The sequence below is a fragment of the Girardinichthys multiradiatus genome, chromosome 22 (genome assembly GCF_021462225.1).
Source record: "Girardinichthys multiradiatus isolate DD_20200921_A chromosome 22, DD_fGirMul_XY1, whole genome shotgun sequence".
NCBI classification, from domain to species: domain Eukaryota; kingdom Metazoa; phylum Chordata; class Actinopteri; order Cyprinodontiformes; family Goodeidae; genus Girardinichthys; species Girardinichthys multiradiatus.
In genome coordinates, this window is record NC_061814.1 from 11356463 (window position 1) to 11374524 (window position 18062).

Below are 18062 nucleotides of genomic sequence, written 5' to 3' on the forward strand. Positions count from 1 at the left end.
ACAGTTTAGCACATTGATTCAAAATATCAGTATGCCTGCTCCCTGAGGAAGGAGGTGGTTGTCTGGAGGTGACATTTATAGAGGTAAATGCCTCTTGGAAACCCACCAGAATGACTTTTTCTAAAAGCAAATATTTTTTTCTGAAGATTTTGTAGCACTAGTGGCCTTCAGTCACAGTTATCAGACAGGAAATGGGCATAGAGAGAGGAGGGAAGGCATGGAACAAGGGTCCTGAGGTTGAGAACCTAACCCCAACAACAACAAGTAACCTCTGTGTATCTGGTGCACTCTCTATTGCCACATAGAGTGCCATCCTGGCTTTTAGATTATTTATTAAACAAATCACATTTTTTACTGAGATAGGGTCCTCAAGGAAAACTTTTATACACCTTCACCCTTACATGTTTGGACAGGATTTGTTTGCCAGAGTTTGTCTAATTAATACAATATGTTGCAGTCCAAACTGTAAGATCTGTTGATACAAAGGTTTTTTGATTTTTTTGCTGTTAGCTCAGCTCTGATCTCAGCAAGTTTCTTCAAAGATGACACTCAGCGGTGTGATCAGTCTGGAGGATATTCAAAATATTTATCATGGGCCTTATCTGTAGAAATCAAACAACAATGAATTTCTCCTCTACCAGATTTGGACAACAAATGGGTTGTGACACTGTTGTCTATAAAATGAATGTGGCATATGGTGAAATTTTAAAATTACTCTACTGCTGCTAATGGTGACACTGTTCAGATCCTGCTGTCACGCGTCTCTATCACTGCATGCGTGTACTGTTTGGAAACCTCCTGCTGGTGAAATGTGGCATCTGTCTTACACACTGACAGTCAAGTTGCCAGGGGTCAGCAAGTCGCAGAACAGGCTACAGTTGACACTATTCAGGCTGTGGCGTCCTATAATTTCATAATCTCAGAATCTATTTAAAAACATCAAAATAATTTATTTATCTGCTTATGTTTTTATTTTATTTATTACTGTTTAACTCAAAAATGTAAATAATAAATTTTTAAAAAATAGTTTCTCTTGCATCTATTTTACAGGGATCGTTAGGGGAGTTAATAATTGTGGCAACACATATTTGATTAAAAGCAAATATTTCTACAAATGAAATGTATTTTTCCTTTTTAGTTTGAGATATTTTTTTTGTAACTGACAGCTTTATTTAACCAAAGAATGTGGCCCCGTCGTACGCAGTACAGCTACAGTACATTTTCCTTTCCGCCAAAAGGCAGGTTGTTTTTCATGACTGTCTGATTTAAGCCAGTGTTTCTCAGAATATAAAACAATCAATTATCAAAAGGGTCAAGGCAGCATACACCTGCTAAGTAAGCACAGATCTTTGTTTCCAAGTGAATCTAAGGAGTTTGACATGCTTCAACGTAATGATTTAGATCGGAGTATGCCTAATTTAAAGGCAGATATGAGTTAAAAAAGTCAAGTTATCACAATAAATTGAAAGTTGATATGTCAGATCCTTACTTCTAGTGAAAATTAATTAGTAATTTCTATCTTGCCGGATTTGAGTGTTGTGACACGAAATGTCTAAATAATGCTTGTTGTACTCGTACTCGTTGTCTTCCGCTTTATCCGGGACCGGGTCGTGGGGGCAGCAGACTCAGCAGAGACACCCAGACGTCCCTCTCCCCAGACACCTCCTCCAAGGCCCTCCCAGGCCAGCCGAGAGACATAGTCCCTCCAGCGTGTCCTGGGCCGTCCCCTGGGCCTCCTCCCGGTGGGACGTGCCTGGAACACCTCAAGGCGTCCAGGAGGCATCCGGTATAGATGCCCGAGCCACCTCAACTGGCTCCTCTCAATGTGGAGGAGCAGTGGCTCTACACTGAGCCCCTCCCGGATGGCCGAGCTCCTCACCCTATCTCTAAGGGCAGGAACTCCCCTCGAACCTGAAGAAGACAAGCCACCCTTTTCCGGTCAAGAACCATGGCCTCAGACTTGGAGGAGCTGATCTTCATTCCAGCTGCTTCACACTCGGGCGGCGGACGAAGGTGGAGACCACGGCGGCCCGATCCCCGGATGCTTAGGCTGGCTCTAAATAATGCTATAAATGAGAATTCTGTGACCCACATTAAATTCTCTAATGCAGTGGTGTGTCCAAATTTTTTGCCACGGGACCCAAAACTGTCAAGTTAAATTTACTTGCGAGTCACAGAAACTAGATTTTTTTAAATTAAAAAAGCAAATAAATTATTGGTTTTCACCTGGCCAACAATAAACTAAATCCACTATATTTTAATGAAACACAAAAGTACTCTGATTTATGCAGTGAGGCAATGTATAAATCATTATAGAGCTGAAACATAAAAAGAATCTTACATGTTTTCCCTGTTTCAAAACAACAACAACAACAAAAAACAGAATACAATGTCCATAAATGTTTGGTTTGATAGTTTTATTATCTTTCTCTAGATAACTGTTGTGTATTCTCAACATTCTCAACATTGACTTCTCATTCAATAAGTCATTCATGCTTCATATAAGATAAATAGTTCATGTTTTACCTCACATTTTTCCTTTAAGCAGATTTTAAATTGTCTGCATCTATTCTAAAAGGCCATACATCGATGACAAATTTGCCCAAAATGTTTTTTTAAAGAGTATATGAGGCTGATGAGCCACATTTGTGCCATTCTTGAAATGGGGTCATGGGGTCACAAATGGCCCCAGGGCCGCATTGTGGACACCCCTGTTCTTCAAAATAAAGATCAAGGTCAAATTAATTTTGTTTACCAGACCTGAATATGACGACCAGTAAAGTTATCTGATCTTTTTTCCACCATTCAGGTGTGTTTTGAGGTTTGTCTTGTGTAGTCTGCATTTAAAGTAGAGATAGTGTGTTCACAAAACATTTAATAATTTGCACTGAAAGCCTAAAGACACACTGTAGGCTCAGAGGTGCTTTTATGGCCAATTTCCATCTAATCTCCCACCTGTAGTCCTGATGAGATGAGTAAATTCCAGCTTAAATGGGCATTCTTGTTGTTCTTGCTTAGGAACTCAGAAAATCCAACTTTCGAGTAAAATGAAATTTTATTTGACACAAAGTGGTGATCAGGTGCAAGAAGCTGTAGCTTGGTTGAATCTAATGACACAAACAAAATGATGCAGCCTAGGTTTTAAACTGCAGCAGCAACCATACTTAAGTCCAAATAATGAAAATGCTACATTCATAAACACAGCGGTGTGGTATACACAAACAAACAAAAAAACCTTTGTAGAATAACTTTTCAGGGAAAGGAAGCTTGGTTGAAAATAACAGAACAGAATTTTGAATGTAATAGAGAAAGGTTTGCTTCTTGCCATCTTTTGTTTGCCCTGACAGTTCCAATCTTCATGTCTGCCTGTCACCATCTGAATGCATCTCATTCCTATGATTTCCTCCGCTGGTGAGTCAGCCTCCAGATTCTTTTTAATTATCTGCCTTTTATCCTCCACCCTGGATGTTGCTGCAGTTCCTTCCTACGGTTCTCCTTTACACAGAGTGTGTCAATTCTGTGCTTGTTACTACAGATGAGTGTTTCCATTTACCTACTGTAAAAATCGGATTGAATCTCGCACAAATACGTTAATATCATTCTTTCATTTAAAAAAAAAAATATTGTATTTAAATAAAACTCAATGTTAAGCTGTAAAGAAACAGCATGAAATGGGATTCACAGAACAACAGTACCAACTAGGGTTGTATAGTGACATGAGAACGCTTGTCTCACAACTTCTAGTGAAGTTTTAAGATTATTTTGTGCCCTGGATATGTAGGTGTTTTATGTATTTTTGAGACTCTTATTTTAAATTTCTTTTAGGAAAGAAAGTAGTTCCTGGGTTGCCCTGTTGTGTTGCTAGAGTCAACAAATAATAGCTGCTCATCAGTTTGCAAATTTCATAGTTAAAAATCCAAAATACTTTAGGTAAAAAAACCAGGACTTGATACTTCAACACAAAATTTGAGGTTTTTGAGAGCTCTATTCTATTTGCTATATTTTACATCAGGATCATGATGCAGGGAGCAGGGGGAGGGTTGACTCTCCTGATTGAGACTTGTAACCACCCCAAAAAAGGGGTAAGAATCCCATGTTGGGGAGTATAAAATATTCACATAAATATATGCAGACATTTGTGGAGGTTTCATACTTCGGTCCAGTTTAAACTGTGGCTGTTTCCTTGGATTGTCTGCTTTGTTTGGACACTTGTAAAAGCTCACCCAGATTCTGGTCCCATGAAAACATGGGTCTTGATTTGCTCACAAGAAACCCCTGATGGCAGTTGTTTACATTGAGACTTTCCAGTGAACCAAAACGTGAAAGTGACCTCTTTTATAGATAAGGATCTATACATGATCTGAAAACTTTTATCTCTTTGCCAGGTGTCTGTGTAACCCCAGAAGAGTATTTGGTTGTCCACTGTCTTTTTCGCATGGCTATAGAGCAATATACTAAATAGCTTTCTGCCTTGCCTGCTGCTCCCACTGGGGAGCTTTCTGTGACAGCGCCCCACACTACCAGCTGTTGGAACTACACAATGTTGTCCAGGCAGTTTGGTCCTCATTCAAAGGTCTAGTGTGAAAGCGAACCAAACCAAATGAAGGTGAGGAAGTATTTGGCCCTCCCAGCCAAATCAAACAAAGTTTCCCCAGCTATGCTGCTCTTATAACTAGACTAGAACTAGACTAGGGGTAATAAAAATAAGCGTGGAAGAGTCTTCATTGTATTGTACCAACTGATAACCTGCTGTTACATTAACCTCCAACCCACCGTTAATTCGATTTGGTGAAATTACTTTACTTGGTAACTCCCTCTCCTTGGAAGCTGTATATCTTTAATACCAGTTTGAGTTACAGTGGCCAGTGCATGATTCAAAGCCTGAAAGAGTTTGGCCACAGGCCCCTACTGATCATTGTCTCTGATGGCAGATCTACAGTATGTGACCACTGAAACAATGAAGTGAATAACACTATGGCACCTGGTGGAATATATCAGGCAGTCACTGATACTGGTGGGGAATGAAGGATGACCTTTGTGGTCTGACCCAGCAGAGAAGCTGCTGTACCTCTGGCTACTGAAGAAATTAATTAATAAATCCTTAGGTAGAAGACACTGACGTTTTACCTCTCATCGCAAAGGATTCGTCAGTTCTGAACATCGTTGGAAGTAACAGCCTGAACAATTGTAGTCAGAACAATCACATTAATAGTGCCACTAAGGCCACTAATGGGGCAATTAGACATATGCTTAACAGGGAAACAAATGGCAAACCAGGGAAGGTAGTGTGAGAGTTTGAGCAGTCTTCTGAAACTTTGACTCCGGCCTTCACATGGATGTCATTTTGGCATTTACCACCTATCTAGGCATTGTTGCAGACCATGGACACCCTTTGTTGTAAATGGTATTCCCTTGTGACTGTGACATATTACAAAATGATAATGTGCCCAAAAATGGTTTAGGAATGATTTAAAGAGCATAGCAGCAAGTTTGAGGTGTTGGCTTGGTATTCAAATTTTCCAAATCTCAGTCCAATTGAGCATGGATGTGCTTGACAAAAAGTCAGATACATGAAGGCCTGACCTCGCACCTTACACAACTTAAAGGAGGTCCTGCCAATATCTTGATATTAGATCCCATAGTACACCTTCAAGGCTCTGAAGGAGTCTATGCCTCAACAGCTCAATGCTGTTTTGTGCTGTTGGTGTCTCAGTATGCTAGGTTGTTGTATATCAGCATCAGTGTTACTCTAACCTCACCTGAGGGCTGAATAGTTTCATCTTCTATTCATGTGCTGTATTCCTTTTTGTTTAGTGTGAACATTTATTAGCTGGGTTCTGTGTATTTTTTGTTTTTAAAATGTGTTTGTTTTTTATATGCTTTCCAGTTAGCAGTTTGGGTCTTCTTATGAGCCATTTCAAAACAGTAGCAGCTTTCAGACACAAGGTGGCAGTACATCATCAATAACCTCCAAAACCAACTGATATGTTTCAGCCAGTCATTTATACTTAAAGAAAATTACTAATATTTCTTATATGTTCTAGCTGGTAAAAGTGGGGTTTTAATTTAGCATTAGACGTTCTTTTTGCCCCAAACTCTTATAGCCTTTATGTTTTTTCAGTTAATAATTCAGTTTATAATTCAGTTTATAACTGAATTTTTTTAAATAAATTTGTTTTTGAATATTTCCAACATCTTTACTTTATCTGGTTTTTTCAACTTGAAAACAAAAAAAGGGGTCACGTGTTCGATGTCTGTGTCCTGGTTGGGGGTGGCCCTGTGGGGAAATTCATGTTGAGGTTTATGGGGGGTGGGAGGTTCATGGGTTGAGAATGGAGTTCATTAGGGGCTTGGGACTGTTTTGTCCTTGGTTGACTGGCTGGTGTGGGCCAGTGGATCCATCCTTGTTTTTAAATTAAATTTTTTTTAAATTTTTTGTTTTTGTGGCCCAGTCTGCATGGGGTCGGGGTCTAGGCCAGGGTTCTCCAGGTTCGGACGGTACCGGCTGTAGACGGGACTGGGGGCTTTGGTGGTCTGCCTTTTTCCACTGCTGAATAAAGGGGACCACCTACTGCCTCCGGGAGCTGGTTGCCCTTCTAGAGTATCAGTACCTAGACCTGGGAGTATATAGTGTGTATGGGGAGTGTGAGTGAGTGTATGGCTTCCATTCTTGTGTGTCTTTACGTTGGGTGTGTGGGTGTGAGTATTTGTATGTGTACGCATGAAGGTGGGAATGTGTGACTGTGACTGTATGCATGTTTTTCTATCAGGTTGGGTGTTGGACTCCTCTCTTTTCTGGATCATCTTAGGCCCCCCATCAAATGTGGGACCTAGCAAAAGTCATACTGCTTCACTTGTGAAAGTAAACCTCTGGGCTTCCTCTTCCTCAGAAAACAATTCCAAATGCTACTCTGCCAGACAGCACATGTTTAAAAAAAAGGAAACACAAAAGACAAAATTAAAATCTTTCAGGTGGTACAGGAAACCAATGTCCTAGAACAAGATCAAAATGGGAACTTCAAATTCTTGTCCAGTGATATTTTTAGGCTACAGCAACCACAATGGAAAAACAAATGTTACCACAGCTGTAAGGAAGACCTGAATTCAGTTCAGGTTTTACTAAATATTTGGATCTGTGCTTATTTTTAAACAATTGTATCTTTATGTTTTTTCAGAGGCTGCACAGCCTGTCAGTCAGCTACAAGACATCTCACTAAAAAGAGTTGCTAGAGCACCTGAACAAAAAAACATCTTCATTACCTGGTTTTACCAAAGAGCTTAAGAAATGAGTGAGTTTGATCATTATTTTGAAGCAATATTAGTTATAAAGGGTAATAAAATGGTTTTTAAGCACAATAAGGAAGTTGGAGGAAGATGTCATGTTTAGATACTGTATCAGATTGTGTTCAAAGAAATAAATTACAGTAGACAAACTTGTTTTGGCTGCATGATTCAGAGTGCATCTTAATAAATTAGAATATCACTGGAAATAATTTTCCTCATTTAAATGCAAAGAGTGACATATTAAACACAGTGTTTTACAGTGCTTCTTGTCATTTTGAATGACAAGAAGAACCACACCCTAGTAACCAGTAAGGTAAATATTTACCTTTAAAACAAAGTCATGTGGAGAAAATATGTCCTTCTTATGTCCTGCTGTTATACAGAGCTCTCTTTTTGTAAACAAATTACAAATAACTGTAGATTGCTTTTAATGTTTTACTGTTTTTCCTTCCTTTATTATATTCATATTGTAACAGATTCTCCTGTTTAAATGTTTTAGTTGTGTGGATAGCTTTAAAAAGTACCCCAACAAACAAATTCTTGTTGCCTAGCTAAACAATTTAGGATTACATTTAAAAGTGAAAGATAAACATAAATATTTTTAGGGTCAAAAATAGTTGGAGTTAATTAGTTGGGATAACTTATCCTGACTTTTAATGTCTTTTTTAGATGAACGTTCAAGGGTCGAGCTGTATTACGAATTATGTCCTCTCCTATGTAGGATAACAGAGTGAATATTTCCGCAGAGAATGAACAGCATGGCAGTGTACATATGAGCATGGCACAGGAGAAACAGGGAAACTGATCGGCATAGTACAGGTGGATCAAATGAAGCTGATTGCTTTAACAGAGACAGAGAGTGAAAACAAAGCATGGGTGGAGCTAAATACTACCAGGACATAATCAAACCTAAGAAAAATAGCAACAACAGAACATCAATCCAGAAAGCAATATGAACAGAACAACAATCAGAAGAAACCAAACCTAAGCAAACACAGCACCACCTCTAAAACAATAAATAGAAGCAGGTTCCAAAACTCAACTGTCAGAACAATATAAGAGAAAAGCCCAAAACCAAAAACCAAACACCCCCAAATCATAACACTGTTGCTATAATGCTCTTTATCTGAAATATTGTGTTAGTTTTAATCCAGGTGGAATGAGGTAAAAGTTTTACTTTTGTCTCCATTAGTCCACAAGATATTGTTCCAAAAGTCAGATCAAGATGTTTCTGTGGCAAATGTGAAACTGGTTGAGACTTTGTGGTGTTTTTGGTCAACATTGGTTCTGGCCTTGGAACTCTTCCATGGTTGCTATTTTTATCCAGTCTTTTTCCTGTTCTTGAATCATGAACATAGACCTTAACTGAGGCCGTTGAGTTCTGCAGTGCCTTAGGTGCTGTTCTGGGTTGATTTGTTACCTCCTGGATAATGGACCATTATTTATACACTTTTGACTGACTGGTTTTTCAGATGTGAAAGTAATGTGGTCTGGCTGTGGGTGGTTAAAGTGAAACATAGCTCTCCCAGAAATGTGTTTAGTCACAGTTAATTCATGCTATCAAGGGGGTACTTTTTTATCCCATAGAGCCAAGTTACTTTGGAGGACTAGTTCCTTAGAAAATCAAAAAACAACAAAAACAGAAGAACTCTGTGGCAGGCCAGAATTGTGGTGATATTTCACTCTTTCATGGAAGACTGTGCTTCCTCTTTTTTTTCACTTCAGAGGTTTTCCCCGAAAATACTTGCCCTGTACAAGGCAATCCTCTTGTAGCATTACTCACTCTCATCACCCCTGTCTCTACCTGTAGTAGAGCTGCAGTACTTCACACAAACAAAACAAAGTTACAACAAAGTTTACATGTAAGCATTTTTGAAAGGTTTTGACAAAAATCTAAAACAAGTTTCCTTCTGGTTGTGAAATATTCAGACTAGCTGATACGATATTACAAACAGTTTCTAGAGTATATAAACTGTTTGTTTGATTTGGAGCAATGCATTGTCTAAATATTTTATTAATTACACTGACTGATCTTAGAGCTGCAAGACCTGCTCTCATATTTTTAGTGTAATGTGACACTCAGAAGGTGTGACCTGTAGGGTAGGCCCTGCCAAACAGCTACAGCCACAGACAAAACAAATCATTACGGGAAGTCCTACATTTCTGGGAAATAAGCCACTAGCAGTGATCTTATCTATGTTTTTCTAACTGAGGTGGGAAATATTTGCACTAGGTGAAGACAAAGACATTTAACTTAAAGTAAGCACAGCTTACATTAGCACCCTGTATCACTGGTAATCCAATCAAAAGCTTAACATACACATTTGCAAAACCAAATAAATAAAACAGGCAATTATTACCATACAATGGACACATATAAAAAATACATAGGCATCTATTACATGACGAGGCGTATTTTTGGGAGAAGTAGATTATGTGGCCATATCGGTGAGAGGTGATACATCCTAGACACAATAATATTATGGTGTCAAGATCAGAATCTTGCCCAGTTTTAGTCTGAATAATAAAGTTTGCCAAAATGGGTCCTCTTTGTGTCGATTCCAATGACTTTGCATTTGCTTTTTTCTTAGTTCTTTGTTCAGGGTTCTGTTTTTTGAGATATTCCTGTTTAGCCGTAGTTCTGATAATTTCATTTTTCTGATCTGTTCTCTTTTTTTGTGTTCCCTGCCTAGATGTTTTACACACTGCCAATTCAGACTAGCTGGTTTTTTGTTGTAGTGATTGTCCTCCCGGCGTAGTTAAGCTCTCAGTTATCCTATAATCACTGTTAGATTCCAATGTTATACTTGGCCCAGTTTCTTTGGTTCATTATTCCTCAGGCTGGTGATTATGAAATCATTGCTTCATCATGTGGCTGTCTTCATCCTGTTTGTATTTGGGCCCTCTTCTTCCATGGGACATGACACTATACAGGATAAACTGGGTTTAAATGGTTATGCAAATCTATCATCAACAGAGTGAGATACTGCTTCAATAAATCAATTTCTCCCAAGACTAGTCTTCAGTGTTTATATAAATAAAATAAAAGAAAAATTCACAAACTATAAAAAGATATTTGTACAAAAAAAAAAACACAATGCAAATCATGTCAGCATGACATAGGCTTCTCCACAAGGATCAGATGCTTTCAGCACTTTAAGATCAATGTTTCCTTAAGTCATGGACATTTTAAGCAATGCAATATTCATCATCCTCATCTTCAATGTTTTCTGCAGAACTCTGATAGGCAGAAGGTTTAGAGAAAGATAACATGTGATATTGTACACTATTCTCAATGGACCACATCATAATGCACATAGAATATGTGAGTTTACTCTTCTCAAAAGTTATCATCTGAAATCTGTCCTCAGTCATGTCCTCAGATAGAATTAATATCCTGGGATCTAAAGAATAATGAGAGGATGACATGTAATCTGTAATCTTCCTTTCTCCTGGTACAGCAACATAGGTAGAAGGGAGATGGTGTGACATGCAGATAAAACAGTTTTCTGCTGTTGTAGTTTTAGCTGAAAAGTTTGCAAATTGAGAGCAAGTTTTGTTTCACCCATGGTGCCTCCAAAGGATTTTGCACTGGCCTTGGAAAAGCTCTTTATTCTACTCGACCAATCAGAGGTCCAGTGGAAAATGTGATCATTAAAAAGAAGCTGGCAATAAATCCCAGCAGGGTGAAGAAAACTTTAGCCATGACTCCTTAGGTGGTTCTCCGCTGAACAGCTTGTAATGCGATGCGTGGACCCACGTGGCTCTTTCAGCGATTTTCATGGCAGTGTGAATGATGAGAAGAATCTGGAAAGGTCCCTGCCACCGTCTAGCCTTCCAATGCTTCCTTCGAAGGTCTTTAATCAGCACCCACTGACCGGGCAGGAACGCATGTAATGGTCCCTTAGCTGGGCTCAGATGGATGGTCCTAGGTTTCTTATGAGAAGCACACAAAGACCGTGACAGATTCTGACAATATACCAACATATCATGCTCATACAGGGCCATAGATAAGTCAGTCAATGGTCTAGTTGGGGTGCTTTTCATGTGTGCTGGTCTGCCAAACGATATTTCATAAGGACTGAGATTTACTCGCACTTTTTCTCAATTCTCATATACATTAGTGCGAGGGGCAACATTTTTGTCCATGAGAGACCTGTCTCCTCACACATTTTTGACAATTTAAGCTTAAGTGTGCCATTCTCTCTCTCTACAATCCCCCCAGACTGGGGATGATTGGCATACTTTGTTTTTAATATGAAACCCAGTACTTGGTTTACTTCCTGTAAAGGTTTTTTTTACAAAATGTGTGCCATTATCACCACTGATGACCTGTGGTATTTCCCCATCAGGGAATTACTTCAGAGAGTAAGGCCTTTGCCACTGCACTGCTGTCTGCCTGTTTGCTGGGGTCTGCTTATTTGCTTCCTCTACCCATTTAGAGAACGTTTAATGAAATCCATCATTAGGTGTTGAAAGGGGCCTTCAGATGGAGGATAGGCTGCCAACCATTTTGTCTAAATTTTACTAGGATTGTGCGAGGCTCAAGTAAAACATTCTGCTACTATTGTAAATCCTTTTGTAAACCGCTGTTCTCAATGTTACCATATCAAGCATTCCCCCTTTGGAGACATTTTCTAACCCATGACTCCACTTTGCAAACCAGGGGAAAAAATGTTTGTGGAGGCAAGGTTTTCCATCAGCTGAGAACCACCCTTTTTCAGAGTAAGAATATCCATTGCTTTGCCAAAGCTGTTTTTCTAATAGCGAGGCAAAGGACTGCATTTCAATTAAAGAGAAAGAGGGTTCCAGGGTTGACAGTGAAGACAGAAAAGCAGCCGAAAGAGGAAGAGTAGCAGCAGCTCTTGCTGCTGCATCAGCTGAATCAGTTTCCCAGGGAAACAAGATCCTTGTTTTGCGAGTGAGCAGTGCATTTAACAACAGCTATTTTAGAGTGTAACAAAATGGCATCCAAAAGGTCAGAGACTTGAATAGCATTAAGAATAGGTTTACCATCAGACTTTAAAAAGGAGCAATGTTTCCACAATGCACCAAAATCATGAACTATGCCAAATGAGTACCGACTGTCAGTATAAATGGTAACAGACTTCCCTTCAGCCAATTTGCAGGCTTCTGTTAAAGCCACCAGTTCTGCAGTTTGTGCAGAAAAATGTTGTGGTAAAGGGTCCTAACATTAGGACTTCAAAATCTGAGCACACAGCAAAACCCACTAGGTTAGCACCCGAGTCTGAGCGACAGGAAGATCTATCAATGTACAAGGTGAGGTCAGAGTTTGGTTCATCAGAGAGGTCTGGTCTGGGAGTACAGAAGGTCTGTAGCACAAGAATGGGTCTCCATCATCAGCGGTTGGAAGGACAGTGGCTGGGTTTAGAGTGGTGCAACGCTTTACAGCAATGTTGGGCATGTCAAGAAGGACAGAAGCGTACCACAGCCAACATACAGCTTAAAAGGTGTGATGTTTTTTGTTCAAATTGTTACAGCGTGTAGCACATACACCATTAAAAGGAGAATAGCCCGCAATGTCTCTGGAGGCCAGAACAGCTTTTTCTGCTGCTGCCACAGCTCTGAGACATACAGGACGGCCTGCAGCTACGGCATCAAGTTTAGAAAAGAAATAAGACTTGAAACCTTTCTTTTCATTCACCATCTGAATAAAAGGTTTCGCAGGATGGGGCAAAGTCAAAGCTGGTGCCTATTAGAGTGCATATTTTAGGTCTTGAGATGCTTTTTCTGCCTCAGGTGTCCAGGTAAATCAATCCTGGGCAGATAGATTTTTCCCATAAATCAAAGAAGTCAAAGGACTTTCCAGAACAGAGTAACTGTGAATAAATAAACGAAAATAAGAAGTAATTCCCAGGAAGGAAATCATTTGTTTGTTTGTGTGTGGTTTAGGAACGTTGGCAACTGCCTGAGTGCGCTCAGTGGTCAAAGAATAGGAGGCAGCTGAATTCAAATGTCCCAAGAAAGTTAGTTTACTTTGAGCAAACTGGAGTTTTGACAGAGAGGCCTTATGTCCCTTAACACAAAGGTGATGTAACATTTTCAAAGTGTCGGATTTGCATTGCTGCTCAGTTGGTGTGCAAATTAAAAGGTTATTGTATGGTTTTATTGAACTAACAACCTTTGGCTCAATAACTCCCACTGTAAAGGGTGTTCTTGACTGATGAAACAGTGGTTTACTCCAACTTGGACGTCCGATTACTGACTTTTCGTAAGCATTCACACACATGAGGATCACATGCTATGCTAACTAAACTAGCCCCTTTACAGTAACCATAACGTTTGCCAGGTAATCAACTGAATAGACACAAAAGACATACCAGACCCTCCACGTTAAGAAGACAGACATGTCAACAACTGTATTATTTGTACATATGAACATATTCATTGTAATTAACACAGATTTAAATGCACAAAATATAGCTCACCAGCTCAGCATCACCAGTCAAGACAGCAACAGATCCAGCAGGTAAATGCATGTGCGGTTTAAGACACATCACACGCTATATATGTGTGAATAAATCTGCTTAAATAACATACAGAAAAATAGAGTAATTACCTCAAATAAAAGAAGTTGCATTATACTGCTGTTAAGGCCACAACAAATGTGAAAGTACACAGGTGTATCTGAAAGAGGGAAGCCCACATAGTCATCCACATTCTGATGAAAGACAGAACCTTCATTAAGATGCAAATCAGCCAAAGAATCTCTCAATGCAGCAATGTAGATAGTGGGACTTTCACAATAACATTGATACAGTCTAGTAATAGTGTAAGGTTTACCAGCAAACCAAAATTGGCTATCAAGATGCACTGGGACTGAGAAAAAATTCCTTTTTAACAGAAACACAACAGAAAAAAAAGTTTGCATCTGGAGGAATTTGGGATAAAATAGTGCGTGAATTGGGCACAGATGGGGCACAGATGATAACATCAAACAATTTTGCATCTGCCTGAATTTTGTAGTCCCGCAGGGGATGACACTAGCGTTAAAGACAATGCACACATCAAATCTCAACCTAACAAATTAATAGGACAATGTTGACAAACCAAAAAGGAATGTTAAATTTTTTTCCCTGTTTGTGTACTGCAAGACAATGGTACAGAAAATGACTCTTTTACAGAAGCCCCTGAAGCAGAAAGTGAGTAAACATGATGTCCACTGAACTTAGGTGTTGGTGAAAGCGCAGTGGATGTTAAAACGGAGTGTGTTGCACCAGAATCTACCATAAACTCCACCCTTTGATCTACAAGGAGGATACACATAGGCATTGTTTTATAAGCTTCAGCAGATAAATGAACATCAGTTCCCACACATGGTGTTGTTTGTGCTTTTAAGTGTTTTATGACCTCTGTGAGCATCTGAAATGTATCAGTGGAAGCAGGCGCCTCTAAAGATTAAGGAGGGTGTAGCGGTGTGTGTGTTTGTGAAACCTCACTCCTCGTTGATGTCCCATCCCCCACTCAGTCGGACTAGGGTGGACCGCCTCCTCATGGTGGCTGCGGACAATTATTCTTCCAGTGTCCATACTGGCCACAATTATGATCATCCCTGCGACCTCCTCTTCCTCTGCCTCTACCCCGTCCTTGTCTTGTGCCTCTTTGTTGGAAGTCGGCTGCAAACAAAAAACACAATTAAAGTGGCACGGTGCAGATCATTTCTTTTCAGATTTCTGGGGATTTCTTTCTTGCAACATTTCCTGTGCATGGCGGGCATAACATCCCAGCTCCTCCAGTCTTACACCATATCTAATTCCCACATACAGGGTTCTGATTTGTTGCATGATTTCAGGTTTGAACCCTTCCATGATAACTGCAGAGGAGTCTTTCCCAGGGTCCCGGTTCAGCTCCCAGGGGATTTGGACACTCCAGACCAAAGTGCTGGTTGAGCACCTCCTCTGCTCTGTGGAGGAAATCCTTCACTGTTTCTTTAGGACGCTGGACCAGTACCTTTAATGCATTGCTGTCCATACAGAGGGGAAACTTGCACACAGGCGGTCAATGGGATTGAGGTAGTCCTTGTTGTCTGGGTGGTCCCAGTCTGGATGCCTAGCAAGCAGATTGGATTCTGGAAGTCCAATTAAGCCTGCCAGTTCACCATGTTTCAGCTTACTCAATAAAATTTGTCTGAGCTCTTTGCCTTTGGCAAACTTTTGCCCCCCTTTTTTGGACTGGGAGGTGTGATGCTGCTGCATGAACATCAGCAGGACTCCAAGGGCGATGTACCAACATAGAGCCGACAGGTCCCGTTACTTCCACCATTGGGATGGTGAGCAGTTCCCCCTCGTCGTCTTTTCTACGGGCTCTGCGATCTGCCCCACGAGTATAGTGGGATATCGGTGTGTGTGATGGCTGCTGGTGAATGAAGCTGGTTCAGGAGAAGATCATCGTAACGGAACATACAGAGAAGAGGGATTTTTTATCTTTCTTTTTATCTTTTTCTGTGCTTGCATTAGCAGTTCTTCCGGCCACTTTCCCACTTAAATCCCTATTTCCCCCCCATTTCTTTCGCCATTACTTTTCTCTGTCTCAACTCTGCTTCCTCCTTCCATCTTCCCCAACATCTCACATGCTTTTCTCTCTGATTTATACTTTCTTTACTTACTTTTCCCTTCTTTTTCTCTTTCTCCCATTCCTTCTCTAGGTTTTGTCTCCAACTTTCTATTTGAACAACACTCAAAGAACCTCCCTCTGGAAATCCATGATATTTCAGCCAATCATTCACACATTCAACACTTTCGGGCCCGTATTTCTTTGACATGTCCCTGCATACTGGAGTGTCTGGAGGAGACCCAGGAGTTCTAAGAACCACCTATATTTGTCTTCATTCCTTAAGGTGTAGAAGACAAAAAGCCCTATTTATCCTTTCCTGTTTTATACCCTTCTCCTCCAAACATCCAACACACAGTTTAAATTTTAGATTAAATTTAAATAGATTTTTGAAATGAAACAGGTCTCACCCGATATAGAAGTCACTCTAGTTCTTGTGATCCAGGCAGCTGTCAATGCAGGAGACGGGAGTCCAGGTTCCTCTTTTCTCAGGAGGACTGAAGTGTCCTTAATGAGTCCTCCAGCTTGGCCTCGTCAGCTTGCTTGATCCAGCCGACAATGCCAAGTTTTTTATGGAAATCTATTATCAATAGAGTGAGATACTGCTTCAATAAATTGATTTCCCCCAAGACTAGTCTTCAGCCTGTGTTTATTTCAAAGGCTCACGGCGTTTGAAAGGCACAAAGCACAGTTGAGTAAATGTGCACTGAAGGCAGTCTTCAGTGCTCCTTTATACATTACAAAGCTAGATAAGAACAACTTCTGCAGAAACAACTCCCTGGTTAGAGACAATGGAGTGTTGTTTTCACAAGGCCATCATCTCCTGTCTGAAACTGCTCTGGCAATTTTTACTCCCTTCCCTTACAAATCTGAGAGATTTAGCAAGGTTATGAGAACATTTAATTAACGCTTTTGCATGCAACTATTATAACTGTTGGTTAAAACAAAATCACTTCTTCATACCTAAAGAATAAGAAATTTTTTCCACTACAAAATGAAGCCTGAAAAATGTTCTGTAACACCAGAAACATCCCCAAATTAAGGCTGTGCATAAACTACTTGTGAGCAGCTTCCTTAAGTGAAAAAAATCCTAGCTATGTCAGGTTATAGAGCTGAGCACAGGTTAGCATTGCGTTGTGTTTTTTTCTTTTTCACCTTTTCTCACAGGGTGTGACAAGCAGGTGCTTCCACACAGCTGTGGATCATCAGGAGCAAACAAGTGAGAGTTCTTAAACAGCAGGAACCCTGAAGGAGTTGCCAGATTGTTAACTCACCTGAGTGGTAATCAGACCAGCAGACTAAGCCCTGTCATTCTTGTTTTCGTGACCGTGTCTTACCTGAGTTTTTGTGGTCCTTTCTCCCAGAGTGGATTTATACCCTTAAGACCCAAATCAGGATTTTACCCTGACCAGTGGGCCGCAGTTCACTTGAAATACCTCTCTGTGAAGCTCCACCAAAAGCCTCCTTCAGATCTGCAAACCAAAGGAAGTGCTCACCTCAGCTCCAGACTATATGTTCCCAGAAACACTGCCTGTCCACCCTCCATCTCCTGACAAGTCAAAGTAATCACTCGCAAACAAACCTACCTGTCTTCTTCAGCCTCTGTGACACTACTCACGTTCTCCGAGAGAATCCACCTCAACTTGCAAGTAGGAGATCTAACGTTCAAACCAGTAGCTCACAGCCTCCAACAATCCATACTCACTTCTCTCCCTCCCTTAGTGCACCGATCTGCTGAAGCCAGGCCCTACCATATCATTCCTTGTGTTTTCAATAAATCTGTCAAACCCATACTCTGCCTTCGTAAACTATGCCTGTTAATGAGAATTTTATGAATGAATCAAGGCCCTAGGTTTGCCTTCATAAGGCGGTGTATCCAGTTTATCCATACACTGGTTTGGGTCTAATAAAGCATGCACTGTTATCGTCCTCATGCTAGAGTGAGGTCGTGACAGTCATGCTAGGTTGCCCAACATAGCAAAAGGATTACACAACAGGTGACTACGTGATTCACAGATGTTTGACTTTTGCTTCTCTTTATTATAATACAGCTTTGATATTTGTCATTTTGAATAATCTAATATGGTCCAGTATCGGTAACTTTCATGTAACTGTCATGACTCATTCATAAATTAAAGTATTTGCACTAATGTGCATGATTTATAGTTATCACATATATGTCATGTAAATACTCTTAGACATTTTCA

At 40.2% G+C, this 18062-nt stretch overlaps 1 long non-coding RNA gene across 3 annotated transcripts; it reads right to left on the minus strand.

The window, feature by feature from the left end:
- Positions 1–6337: 6337 nt before the first annotated feature.
- Positions 6338–17705, minus strand: LOC124858790. Of its 3 annotated transcripts, XR_007035931.1 has the most exons (5): positions 16819–17705; positions 16266–16435; positions 14745–14921; positions 13865–13932; positions 6338–11220 (listed from the first exon to the last, which is right to left on the minus strand). It is a non-coding gene; the product is annotated as an uncharacterized LOC124858790 (long non-coding RNA). The 3 variants fall into 3 exon arrangements; XR_007035930.1 differs by lacking the exon at positions 16819–17705 and having other exon boundaries at positions 16266–16748; XR_007035932.1 differs by lacking the exons at positions 13865–13932; positions 16819–17705 and having other exon boundaries at positions 16266–16744.
- Between the last annotated feature and the right edge of the window lie 357 nt (positions 17706–18062).